General features: G+C 42.6%; 1 protein-coding gene across 5 annotated transcripts in view; it reads right to left on the bottom strand.

Annotated features, from left to right (window-relative positions):
• Positions 1 to 8,817: 8,817 nt before the first annotated feature.
• LOC148505514 (uncharacterized) overlaps positions 8,818 to 13,892 on the bottom strand; it is a 51,854-nt gene continuing 46,779 nt past the window's right edge. For all 5 annotated transcript variants that reach the window (XR_015869881.1, XR_015869882.1, XM_088448076.1 and 2 more), the window contains one exon: positions 8,818 to 9,106. The gene's annotated coding sequence lies outside the window, so the exon portion shown is untranslated. The remainder of the gene's footprint in view (positions 9,107 to 13,892) is intronic.

Raw genomic sequence — 13,892 nt, 5'->3', positions numbered from 1 at the left:
ACTTTATGTCTCTATAAGGCTTAGTACACAGAGTGTGTGTATCCACCTTCAGTATACTTAGAATGGATTCAGCTGTTACCCTCTTCCCAAAACATTCCAAAAAAATATCCACACAAGAATTAACATTTAAAAATATACTGCACATATATATATATATATATATATACACACTATATACACACACTAGAGTTAATGCCCGGCATTGCCTGGCTTTTTTTTTTTTAAACTTTCTCTCTTCTCTCTCCACCCTTGTTTCTCCTCCCGACTTTTCCCATCTTTCACTTCCCGCTCTGTCTCTTCTCCATATCTCTCTTCTCTCTCCACTATTTCTTTTTCTCCAATCCCAGAAATGTATCTCTCTCTCTCTTCAATCCCATCTTGGTCTTTTTCCCCTCTTGCTCTCCTGCCCCTCTATGTCTGTCTTTGTTTCCGTTCTGCCCCTCTATGTCTGTAAGTGTGATGATAATCCTCACGTGAACATACAAATAGGTCCTCAGGGCCTGATTCAGAGCCGGACGCTCTGACAAGAGCGCTCGCTCTGAATCAGGGCCCTCCTACCTAATATTTGAGCGGCCTCCTAGCCGCTCGCATAGCTGTGGGTGACCACTCACAGCTATAGCGAGCGGCCAAAATGATGGTCGCAATGGTCAAGACCATCGCGACCATCGGGCTTGCGATGAGACCATGCGGTAGGGTCTCGCTGCCGCAAGCCCAGGAGTGCTTTTGGCTCTATCAGAGCCAAAAGCACTCCCACTGACATCACTAGTGGGAACGCCTCCGTCTGGGCAGCAACGCCCCCGGCACGCCCACCAAAGGGGGCGTGCTGTCAATCAACATCGACAGCACGCCGCCTTTGGTGCGAGACCCATAGCGACGGCTTGGCCGTCGCTATTCAGGTCGTGCGCATGCGCACAACGGAGCTCCCTCCATCGTGTGCATGCGCACTAAGTCAGAATCAGGCGAGCGGGTCAAAATCAGGCCCTCAATTCCTTCCAGCAGCACGGAGGAAGCTGGTGGTGTGCGCAGCTGCCTGGCGCTGACACACCACCAGCTTCCTCCGTGCTGCTGGAAGGAATTGAGGACCTATTTGTATGTTCACATGAGGATTATCATCACACTTACATGAAAAAATTTGAAGAGGAGGATAAACCTCATCACTGAGAAGGAGAAAATTTCCCCAATCCTACATGTAAGTAGGAGATAGGAATTTGAAATATTTAAACACGATCATCCTTCCAACCATATATTCTTTGCCTTTGTTCTGAGGAAATATCGAAACGGGGTGGATATTTGAAGAGAGAAAATTTCTGACACAAGATTGCCTTTGGACATTTTTTTGAATACTGTTTGAAGTTGTGTATGTATGTATGTATATATATATATATATATATATATATATATATACTCCAGACAAAGGAGTGCTTGATTGATTTTGTTGTTTATATACACACACACATATTGACACTATATATATATACACACTATATATATATGTATATATATACACACACATATATACTATATGTGTGCACTTTGTTTATCCAGTTGACAAGGTGTGCTGGGACTTGTAGTCTCATCTCACCTGGACAGGCAGTCAGTGGCCTTGTAGTAGGACCCCCCGGACTTCTTACCTTCATGTAAGGTCCAGGTAATTCTGGCTACCAGGAGAAGGCGTGAAGGGCATCTAGACACTACCACAAGGGGAAGCCTCCGGCGACGGGCATCTGTGTCATCGCCACCGCAGGGATCACCTTATGCTGCTGATTGCTGCCAGTGTAGAGAGAGACCGCGCGGGACAGCTGGGAAGTGGAACGGAAGAGGAGGTACCTTACTCCCTTCCCTCACCCAGTGGTGCCCCGCCCCCCACCTCTGGCTGCCTGGAAACATGCACAGGACGCTCCCCGGCTGCTTATTTCAAGGGCTTCAAGGATGTCTTGGCCATCGTGACCATCACCTGGTCACTCGCTAAAACTGTGGGTGGTCACCCACGGCTTAGCGAGCGGCCAGGAGGCCGGATTTTAAAGAAGCGGCCGCCCTCATTCAGAGAGAGCGCTCGCATTTTGCAAGCGGCTCTGAATGAGGTCCTATGTGTAAGATGTTTTTTATGTACCCTTGGTGACTGCTGGAAACCGGCTGCATACTGCAGATCCAGGTAGGAAGTACAGCAGTAACATAAGGTACTCTTGAGCGGACCAGTGCTAACTTTCCTCGGGAGAGGGACTTTTTATATTGATTTGATAAAAGTGCAGCGATTATACATGCCAGCCTAGAGCTGAGCTGCCGCATAATCCACCTCGGGAGAGGGACTCTACTCACCTGCACTGGATAATAACTTAGATTGATTTCCATCAATAATATAAATATATTCCAGATCTTCAGGATAACCAGTGACTTTTGTTTGTGAATCAGCAACTCTTATATAAAAGGCTGGCAGGACATATGTATATATAATTGCCTCTATGTTACCTATACAAGGGATAAGTGAAAATTGATTTTAAACAGAAAATAGTCTGACACTACTAAGTGGACATTAGATAATTAGGTGTTGCAAGCAATTTAACTTCATGTCGATATTTTTTATGTGGAAATGTATCTGGATGGATAATGTTCAACATTACTCATTGCAATTAAATGTGTGAAATCTTTACATATAAGATCGAGTTCTGACTGATTTAATTTTGCCATTTCATAATAATTATAGAGCAGTGACTGACAATTAGCTCCGGTGTGCACACTGATAAGTGGCTAGTTTTGGCAGTTTCTTAGCATTAATTAGTGTGCTGTACGGCCGCTCAGTAGAGAGATATCAGCGGCCAATAACTCCACCGCACTGAGGGCTTGATTCAGACCCGCTTGCGAGCGCTCGCAAGCGGGTCGATGGTGGCCCAGTGCGCATGCGCGAGACCCGGATAGCAACAGGCAAGCAGTCGCTCCGGGTCTCGTACCAAAGGGGGCGTGCTGTCGATGGTGAGTGACAGCACGCCCCCTTTGGTGGGCGTGCCAGGGGCGTGGCTGCCCAGACAGAGGCGTTCCCATGGGAACGCCTCCCGTCTGGGGCCGGCCCCACTGACATCACAAGTGATGTCAGTGGGAGTGCTTTTGGCTCTGTTTGAGCCGAAAGCACTCCAGGGCTTGCGGCAACGAGACCCTACCACAAGGGTCTCGTTGCAAACCCGATGGTCGCGATGGTCTTGACCATCGCGACCATCTTCCTGCCCGATCGCTATAGCTATGGGTGGTCACCCACAGCTATGCGAGCGGGCAGGAAGCCGTTAAAAAAAAAATAGCCCGGCCCTGATTCAGAGCGAGCGCTCTGTCAGAGCGTCCGGCTCTGATTCAGGGCCTGAGAGCCCACCGGAGGTAGGCTTATAAACTTGGCAAGAGCTGCAGCACTATTCTTTGAGTGAACCGACTCACGTCTCCACCGGAGCATGAAGGCAGGCACTCAGGTCACTAGCAAATCCGCCACTTGTCCTGGAGTATGTCTAGGTTGTTAGACACCAGCATATAGTTTTAGAGAGCAACAACGCATTTTGATCACTCCTGTGACTTTTTCAAGCTAGGGAGTGACCGAAACGCGCTGTTGCTCTCTAAAACTAAAGGCTGGCTGGACAATATTATTTTATACACAATCGAACCTTTATTGGGGTGGTCTCAACCTCCCCAGGGATCCCCAGCCTAGGCTGACTAGCGTAGGGTGTGAATGCTTTGGCCAGGGAACCCCATGATGCAGGTTCCACGGTTACGGCATTACACCCCCACTAGAAAGAGTCCAGTGCTGGTTGTGGCTAATGAGTACCCCCTACTCATTTTGTTCCCATGCATTTCCACAACCAGGACCGACTCACTGAGCTGGTTGTTGAAAATACAGGGGATCCCTACATATTTTTCCCCCCTTATTTTCACAACCAAGACCAGCTCAAAAAGCCTGGTGCTGGTTGTACTTTTACGCACAGAAGCATGCAGTTTAACTCACATGTCAGTCAACCTAGCACCCTATTACATTTACGAGTTTATGGACAAACTCGCACCTTCAAAATGTGCGAGAAGCTACGAGTTTGTTCCCGCACAAAAACTCACACCTTATTACATCCCTCCCAATTTCTTACTATGATTCCTTTGGGCTCTTGTGTCTAGTATTGCGTGTACCTCTTACCCCGCTGCTTTGCTTTGCAAGTACTTGGGCAATGGACTTTGTATTCATGGCTTTCAAATCTCGTTATGTTAATACAAAGGAATTACAACGGTTTATATATGTGCCTCCCACTTTTTAAGGGGCCAAAAGTAATGGGACTATCAACTCAAAAGCTATTTCATGGACAGGTGTGGGCTATTCCCTCATTATTTCATTATCAAGTAAGCAGGTAAAAGGTCTGGAGTTGATTCTAGGTGTGACATTTGCATTTGGAATCAGTTGCTATCGACTCTCAATATGAGATCCAAAGAGCTGTCACTATCAGTGAAGCAAGCCATCATTAGGCTGAAAAATCAAAACAAACCCATCAGAGAGATAGCAAAAACATTAGGTGTGGCCAAATTAACTGTTTGGAACATTCTTAAAAAGAAAGAATGCATCGGAGAGCTCAGCAACACCAAAAGACCCGGAAGACCACGGCAAACAACTCTGTGGTGGATGACAGAAGAATTATTTCCCTGGTGAAGAAAAACCCCTTCACAAAAGTTGGCCACATCAAGGACACTCTCCAGGAGGTAGGTGTATATGTGTCAAAGTCAACAATCAAGAGAAGACTTCACAAGAGTGAATATAGAGGCTTCACCACAAGATGTAAACCATTGGTGAGCCTCAAAAACAGGAAGACCAGATTAGAGTTTGCCAAACAACATCTAAAAAAGCCATTACAGTTCTGGAACAACATCCTATGGACAGATGAGACAAAGATCAACTTGTACCAGAGTGATGGGAAGAGAAGAGCATGGAGAAGGAAAGGGACTGCTCATGATCCAAAACATCCCACATCATCACTGAAGCATGGTGGTGGTAGTGTCATGGCGTGGGCATGTATGGCTGCCAATGGAACTGGTTCCCTTGTATTTATTGATGATGTGGCTGCTGACAAAAGCAGCAGAATGAATTCTGAAGTGTTTCGGGCAATATTATATGCTCATATTCAGTCAAATGCTTCAGAACTCATTGGACGGCGCTTCACAGTGCAGATGGACAATGACCCGAAGCATACTGCAAAAGCAAGAGTTTTTTAAGGCTAAAAAGTGGAATGTTATGCAATGGCCAAGTCAATCCCCTGACCTGAATCCGATTGAGCATGCATTTCACTTGCTGAAGACAAAACTGAAGTGAAAATGCCCCAAGAACAAGCAGGAACTAAAGACATTTGCAGTAGAGGCCTGGCAGAGCATCACCAGGGATGAAACCCAGCGTCTGGTGATGTCTATGCGTTCCAGACTTCAGGCTGTAATTGCCTGCAAAGGATTTGCAACAAAGTATTAAAAAGTGAAAGTTAGATTTAGGATTGTTTAGTTTGTCCCATTACTTTTGGCCCCTTAAAAAGTGGGAGGCACATATAGAAACCGTTGTAATTCCTACACCGTTCACCTGATTTGGATGTAATTACCCTCAAATTAAATCTGACAGTCTGCAGTTAAAGCACATCTTGTTTGTTTAATTTCATAGTCATTGTGGTGGTGAATAGAGGCCAAAATCTGAAAATGTTGTCAATGTCCCAATATTTATGCACCTGACTGTATCTTGTCAGATTTACTGGCCCATAATGAACAGGAGCCTGATTCAGAGAAATACACAAACCCCATGGTTTGCGTGCTACTCCGATGGTGAGAGACCTGCGCATGCGTCAGAACCCTACCATAGGGATTAGAGTTGGTTCTGCTGATCATAATTTGGCTTTATATGCCGACGGCATCCTTCTTCCGCTCACATAACCTCTTACTTCACTGCCCTCGATCCTACAGAGCTGCATGTATATGGACAACGCTCTAATTTCAAATAATATCTTATAAGACGTAGGCCCTTCTGTTAAATATTGCTCTCTCAATGCTCCAAACCCTTTCCACATTTAACTTATGTTGGAAAACTTCTTCTTTTAAATATTTGGGCATATACCACACTCCTTGTGATTCCCTCTTCTCAATGAATTCCCCCCCCCCCACTACCCATTTCTATTAAAAGAGACCTTGCGATCTAGTCTGGAGCCTTCATCTCCTGGCATGGACGTGTCAATGCCATTAAAATTAATATTCTCCCTTGTTTCCTTTACCGCTGTCAAACTTTCAACATTCATATTCCCTCCCTATTCTTGACCCATCTGCAATTACCTAGCCACCAGTGTCTCACTCAAGAGATGGCTCACTTGGCTCACGCTGCTCCACATCTTCGACTCTGGGTGGATCTGGAAGTTGCTTCCATAGGCTTCCTTTCTCCATAATCTCTTTTTTTGGGTCCCTCCTAATCGGAGGCTCCCTCACTTTCACCATTCCATTTACCCTCTATATATATATATATATATATATATATATATATATATATATATATATATATATATATATATAGTGTAACTGCGCCAGTGTATTTGGGCTGCTCAATATTCTTCCCCTTATGTCTCCTATTTGGAACAATACCGCCAGCCGCCCCTGGATATAGTAGTAGTGAAGTGGGTACCCGAAGGCGCCCTCTAGGCCCACGCCACACAAAACCAGGAGAATACCATGTATCATTGTGACTAATATGATGAACTCAGCTCTCGGAAAAAGGAACAGTGCAATGCATCTATAACCCAGCACCTAATACCAGATCGATTTGCTCTGATGCCAACCTGGTATGTAAGGCAGGTGTGTATTAAACAAATGTCTGATCAATATAGATAAACTAACAAAATATACACTAGCCAGTATGTCCAAAACATGGACAACAAAATATAGCAATGAACAACCCAGTTCCCCACACCCTGTATATGACAATACACCAAACTTACAGCATACCTGGATCCCCAAACAACCTTCTCCCCAACTACACTACACAAACACCAACACAGAAAATATGGGGGCAACTATTCCCATGTAAGGTCATGGTGTATCCAGCCCAGGATCTGAAGGACAACAGAGAGACTCACAAAAATAATAAACAACATAGCCTAAACAAATATAAAACCTAAACAATCAAGAGCAAGCAGGAAAATTAAAAGGATAACATGATGGATCAAACCAAAAATCCAGGAGAATGAGAGCTAGGAGTAAACTCTGGAGCTTTTTAAATATTAACAGATTAGGAAAAGAGAAGTACAGGACATCACAGTAATCAAATATTCATACAGAGTTTATAAAACAGACACTGATAATTAAGCACTATTAAGACAGGCAGACAGTATCAAACATGGGCACGAACTCAGATGCACTGAAGGCAATCAGAGAGGATCATCCATCCAAGGCCCTCTGTCCAAGCCAGACCGCAACCTGCCCGTGGAAAAGTCAAGAAAGCAATTACCATCCACCAAAACCACTGGTGGTTGCATAAAAAGACAATATGGAACTGGAAAGCTGGCTGTCTCATACAGACGTCTCCATACTCATTTGTTCTGATGTGCCAGCCTCTGACATTGACCATAGCATTACAGGCCACGAGGGTGGAAATAAAATCTCAGCAATCTGAACCCATATAAATTGCATGTCATGATCTATAAGAGGCAAATCAGCATGCAGGTAGGGTTGCCACCTCATCCCTTTAATAAGGGACACGTATAATTCATACTGTATGTGTCATGTATGTCCCTTATTAAAGGGATGAGGTTTCATCTGCACATGCAGGGCCACCACCCAATCTAGCACTCTCCATCCCAAAGTGATTATGGTTACTCTATTTCACTACCCAATAGTTATTGCTTAATTGTCACAGTATTGCAAACTCCTGTATTATATTTGCTATATCCCTTTTGTGCTGCAATTTATTTTCATATGTATGGTGATCATTATTTTCATAATTCAGTGACTCTCCCTGAACTCTGAAAATTCTCTTACCCCCCTTTACTAAATCTACGTTATTATTCTATTTATCAAGGCTGTTACGCTATGTCATGTTACTGTGTGTACAGCCTGAGGTGGGTAAAACTTGTGGAGTCATTGCCAGAGAGGAAGGAAGATCCAATGGAGCTGACATCTCAGCTGTAAGGTACCACCTACACTTAACTCATCTGTGCCCACACCAACACCCGAGCACACAACAAATGGTCTCACCATTACATGTCTCTTGTGCTCTAAGTTACAGTGCACCTGTCACCTATACACAGTGTAGGTAGGATTGGCCCATATTAATGATAATTCAGTCTGTAGTCAGGAACCAGTGTCTCATGCTTCTTTGATGTTACTTGTTACTGGTAAACTAACAAAGGCCCTCTAATGAACATACAGTGGTTAGCACTACTATCTGACGTGTCATGTGTGTATGTGACAAGGGTCCTATCTGTATGGGGTTTATATATCCTATACGTGTTTGTGTCCTGCTGTAAGGGATAGGCAGCTTGCTAATGGTGGGGAGCTCAAGAAGATGTTGTAAAGATCTTCTCACCTTTCTACTGATACTGCCCTAACATAACCTTGTAAGATCTAAGGATCACGTCTCATAACAAGAATACAATAAAAAAAAAAAGGATAAATAAAATGTGGATATATAATATAATGAATTGAAACCATTAACTTCACAAATTATATATAAATAGTAAGATGTTATAACCGGTGGAATGTAAGTTCTTTGGATACAAAAGGTTAATGAGACCACTCAAAACTATTGTTCCAAATAAAAATTATTTAATATGAAAAGATCAAAAGGTGTAAGTAAATAATTATAAATAACTGATTAAATGAATATAAGTAACACACTGAATATTATAAAATATAACTGAAAACCGGTGGAATGTAAGTTATTTGAATACAGATGTTTATTTGATAGAGTCCGATGATGTTAGTGGACAATAGTAAGATGTTCAATTAGAGTCCGATGATGTTAGCGGACAATGAAGCATGGTTGACGATTGCCTTGGCCCAAGATAACTTCTTATCGCCATCTACGTGCACTTTCCAGATGTTCAACAGATCGTGCACTACGACGAGCTGTAGCCATGATCTAAAGAGAATTAAATTAAAGTTGTAGATCATCAATACAGAGACAGACATAAAAATTTATATTTATAACAATAGTGAGGATACTCAAATAACAGCAATGACAGTGAAACTGTAACCAAGGATTAGATGGGTATGGAATGACTGACAGGTGGGTTCAAGAAAAGGAACCTATCGGTTTGAGGTGGGTATATGAAAAACCAATAAAAGTCACAAACAGCTCATCTAAGAGTCTCTCCGTGGAATGACTATGAGCTAGCCAGTCAGCCAATCACAAGTGGTTTCCAACACTAGCTGCTTTATGATTGGCAGACTGTGAGGTGAGCTGTGGGGTTTCTCCGCCTTTACCACACATCAATGCAGATGTATCACTGCTGATATGGGAAAACTCAATTAGCAATGCTGTGAAGCTTCGTTAACATCAATGGTCCATTCATTTAAATTTCTTATTCATTTCAATGGGGTTTCAACAAGTAGAATAAATTGGCTGCTGGATGCCCATTGACAGGGATGAGAAAAATCCAGCACAATGTTGGTTTAATCAGTTGCATATACAGTAGATTATATATTAGACCGCCATCTGACTCATCTATTTGGTATTCATACATTGTAAAAGTTTATTTCGCTATTTTTCCTCACTGGTAGTTGTCTCACTGAAACGCTCCTATAACCAATATTGTCTTTGTTAGAATCACACAGAGTTTTACCAGTGAAGCATCTGGGAGACTGAACAAGAGTATGGGGAGGCAGTGAGGAGGGTAACTGCTGAAAGTACAGTATAAGTTAAATAGACATAATGAAGCATGTTTTATTACAAGGATATCTTCATCCTAATATATTACAATGGATGATTAGATATATTATATAGAGTTGAAATGTTGCTGTTTTTATCATTTTATCTGGTGGTTTTTCATTCTTTTGTTCACATTTTATAGTTTTAAATATTTATTTTATCATATATCATATAGGACTGTCCTCTGCTGGTCACATTAAATCTAGCACTTTTTATTTATTTTTGTATTTTTAATCTCTTTATTTAGAATAGTTGACATAGTTGACATAAAATACAGTATAGTAAGAATTCAAGCGCAAAGCATAAGCAACATAGTACAAACAATACACCATACAGTATTAAATCTAGCACTTTAAATTTACAATTACATGTGGCCATGTTTCTGCAGGGTCATTTCTATTACACGATAGCTCTTTTCCCTTTCCCGAGGAATATGATGTAAATGTAATAAGTATGACACTGACATGAGAAAGATGTATAACTGCTACAACATAAGGAAAGTGTAAGTCAGAGCCGTAACTAAGGCTCGTGGCGCCCGGTGCAGGCCACGTCCCCTCAATATAACGTCACATGGAGGGGGCAGGGCTACAAACACCGATAATTACAGCAATGCCTGGAGCATCCTGAGGATGCTCCGGGGAGCTGTAAAGGCAGCGGTGTGACCGTCTGAAGCATCCTAAGGACGCTCCAGGTGGCACTGCTGCATAGATTCTGGCTGCAGGGTGCCGTTCCAAGCACCCTGGTAGCCAGATACAGGAGCCGTGGGTGAGCGGCGGTGCCGCCAACAGATGGCGCACCACACCGCCTGCACACCCCTAGTTACGGCGTAAGTAGCCACAAAGACGCTGAGAGTACTTACCTCACATACATATTTGGTATTGGGATAATGGGGTTCAATTCGTGGAATGAACCCCTAAAAAGAGAAACAAGACACCACTGTACCTAAAGGACTCATTGGCCAATATATCAAGATGCATTTCACATAAAATATGCAAATAAATCCCAGGGTTCTCTGATAGATTTGCTGCACCCTGGCGTTTATCCGGGATTACACATTTTTCTGGCACATTTCTGGACAGTTTGCTCCCACCACATTTGCAGACTTTCAGGAACGCTATCGGTTCCCCTCAACTCTCCATTATACCTACCTACAAATCACTCATTTCATACAGACCCAGTGCCCCTCAAGGACACTTCTTCAGCCCTCCCCATTCAGATTCAGTGTCTGGATGTAAGGGCGCTATAGCAGTGTTATACCACTCCATTATAGCCCCTGAACACTCCCCGATGGAAATCTTCGAACAAACATGAGAAAACGATCTTTGATTCCAGCTGGACGACGAGGAATGGTCTCACATCCGGCAGCAGATTGCTAAAGCGTCCATTAGCGTTAGTATCAGGGAAACGTCTTACAAAGTATATACTCTATGGTACATGACCCTTAATAAGATACATCTTTTGTACCCATTTTTTTCTGACCAGTGTTGGTGAAACTGCGATATGGTGGGCACTTTCTTCCATATCTGGTGGGAATGCCCTGTGATCCAGCAGTTTTGGTCACTGGTAGTTGTTACCTTACGTCAGCTGTAATCTCCTGCACTGTTCCTAAGGATCCGCTAGTGGTTCTGCTGCAGAGGCCCTTGCGTTCAGCATCTAAGGCCCGTATTCAATTAGCCGTGAAAAGTCGGAATCTGCAAAAAAGTATTGCCGATTGGGACTTTTCGCCTGTCGGAAAAGTATCGCCGTATTCATTTGCATCAGCTTTTCGCCTATGTGAAAACGCAATGCAATGTAAAAAAATTTGCCTATGAATAGGTGGGAAAAAAAACTGCAGAATAGATATTTTGGGTGCAAAGGTGGGGAAACCACTCTGCACCCTTGGGACAGCCCTCCAAAGGATAACTGCATCAAAAAACCCCTATAAAAATTTAAGGAACATCCCAAAAAAGCACTGTAAAAAAAGGGGCAAAAAAGTGCAAAGTGGGGTAACAAACTTAAAAACTAGCTAAATAAACTTTACTTTGGCAACTTTAAACCATCCTTGCACCCATTTCAAGTACAAATTTGACAGGACTACTTATTGTCACCAAAAATCCTGCTTAATGCCATTCTTCACCACTTGTGCAGAGACGCTAATTAGAAGAAATTGACACACCTTAAGTACCCCAAATAGCTTTATTAGGGCTATTCGGGGGCATGTACATTGATCCCCAATGTTAGTGCATCTTTTATGGTGTGTCAGGCTGATTTCCCCAATTCTGTCAGCACTGTTCGTCTGGTTTGCATTCACCGGGTTACGTTTTCGTGTCTTTTGAAATTGAATATGGCAAATAGCGGGGGCGCGCACGATACGTTTCCGTGGCTATAATACGCAATGTCGGCAAAAAGTACGGAATGCGAAAAAGTATTGCGGGTGCGAAAGTAATTGAATACGGGCTCAAGTCTGACAACAAATTGATTCCGCATATGTGTAATAATTCTTAACTCCTAATAGTCAAACAGTGGAAATCCCCTCACTCTCCCACTCATGTGCCCTTGTAAACCGATTATGGTACATTTCTCCTATGGAGTATATTACCTCCCTTTTAAACAATACTCCGTCTACATGCCATCAGCTATGGTGCCCTTGGTTCACTCTCCATACTCTATGATATATATATATATATATATATATATATATACACACACACACACACACACACACACACACACACATACACACTGGTGGGCAAAATTGCAGACACATTTTGAAATTGTAATGTTTTTCAACTTTGAATGCATATAAAAACTGTTTCACTTCACAGTGCAAGGATTCATATACCAAATGAAAGGAAATTTAATGCTGAATTCAACACAATAAACAGAGGTGAAATATTTGCATTACAAGGGAAGTTATGCTACATTCAGTCAGACAAAGAAGCACAGATGCGTGAGATTCAAGAAGCAGATTTTAGTAACAGCTACTACCAGCCAGATGGATGTTATCTGCGGCCATTAGCAGTGACCTGAGTGCAATTAGTGTTTTTATCAGTGCAAGAACAGTATGCAGAAGACTAACGGAGGTTGGCCTAAAAGGTAGGATTCCCCGAAATAAGCCATTGCTGAATAAAAAGCAGCGGCAGAAACGAATACAGTGGGCAAAAGGAACACATTGCATGGACAGAAGGTCAGTGGAAACAAGTGATATGTAGTGACGAGACTTAGATATCTATATTTGGTAGTGATGAGGGAAAATATGTGAGACGTCACATCGGGGAAGAGGTACATCCAGATTGCATTCAAGCGACAACAAAGAATCCTACAAGTGTTATGATCTGGGCATGTATGACAGCAGATGCTGTAGGCCGCCTTTATGTCATAGATGGCACACTGAACAGCAGAAAGTACATTGACACCATCCTACAACCAAAACTTCTAACTTCTATCAGGGATCTTTGTCCAGATAATGCCCCATTTTTTTTGCTCCCTGCCACACTGCATGGATATGCCAAATATGGTTCACGGAAAATGACATACAGGTGCTGGGATGGCCAGGAAACAGCCCAGACCAGAACCCCATAGATCATTCGTGGTTCCGTTTGAAATAACTGGTACATCTGAGGCGTCCATCCAATAATAGACAATTAATTGAGGCTATAATTGTCTCATGGCACCACATAATAAAGAAGAGCTAGAAACACTGGTTAGCTCAATGCCACGTCGCTGTGCCGCTGTCTTGAAAAATAAAGGATACCCAACGAAATACTGATAGGACAGTAACATCATAAGTACACAGGGATTTTCACCAAATATTTGACATCTGTTTATAGTGTTGAATTCAGCATTAAATTTCCTTTCATTTGATATATACATTATTGCACTACATGAAGTGTAACAGTTTTTATAAGCATTCGAAGTTGACAAACATTAAAATTTCAAACAGTGTCCGCAATTTTGGCCACCACTGTGTATATATATATATATATATATATATATATAGTTCCATAGTGTTGGCACT

This window comes from Taudactylus pleione, unplaced genomic scaffold (assembly GCF_031769625.1).
Source record: "Taudactylus pleione unplaced genomic scaffold, aTauple2 ptg000451l, whole genome shotgun sequence".
Classification (NCBI taxonomy): domain Eukaryota; kingdom Metazoa; phylum Chordata; class Amphibia; order Anura; family Myobatrachidae; genus Taudactylus; species Taudactylus pleione.
Note: the sequence above shows the minus strand (reverse complement) of the source record. Positions and strands in the feature narration are given on the sequence as shown.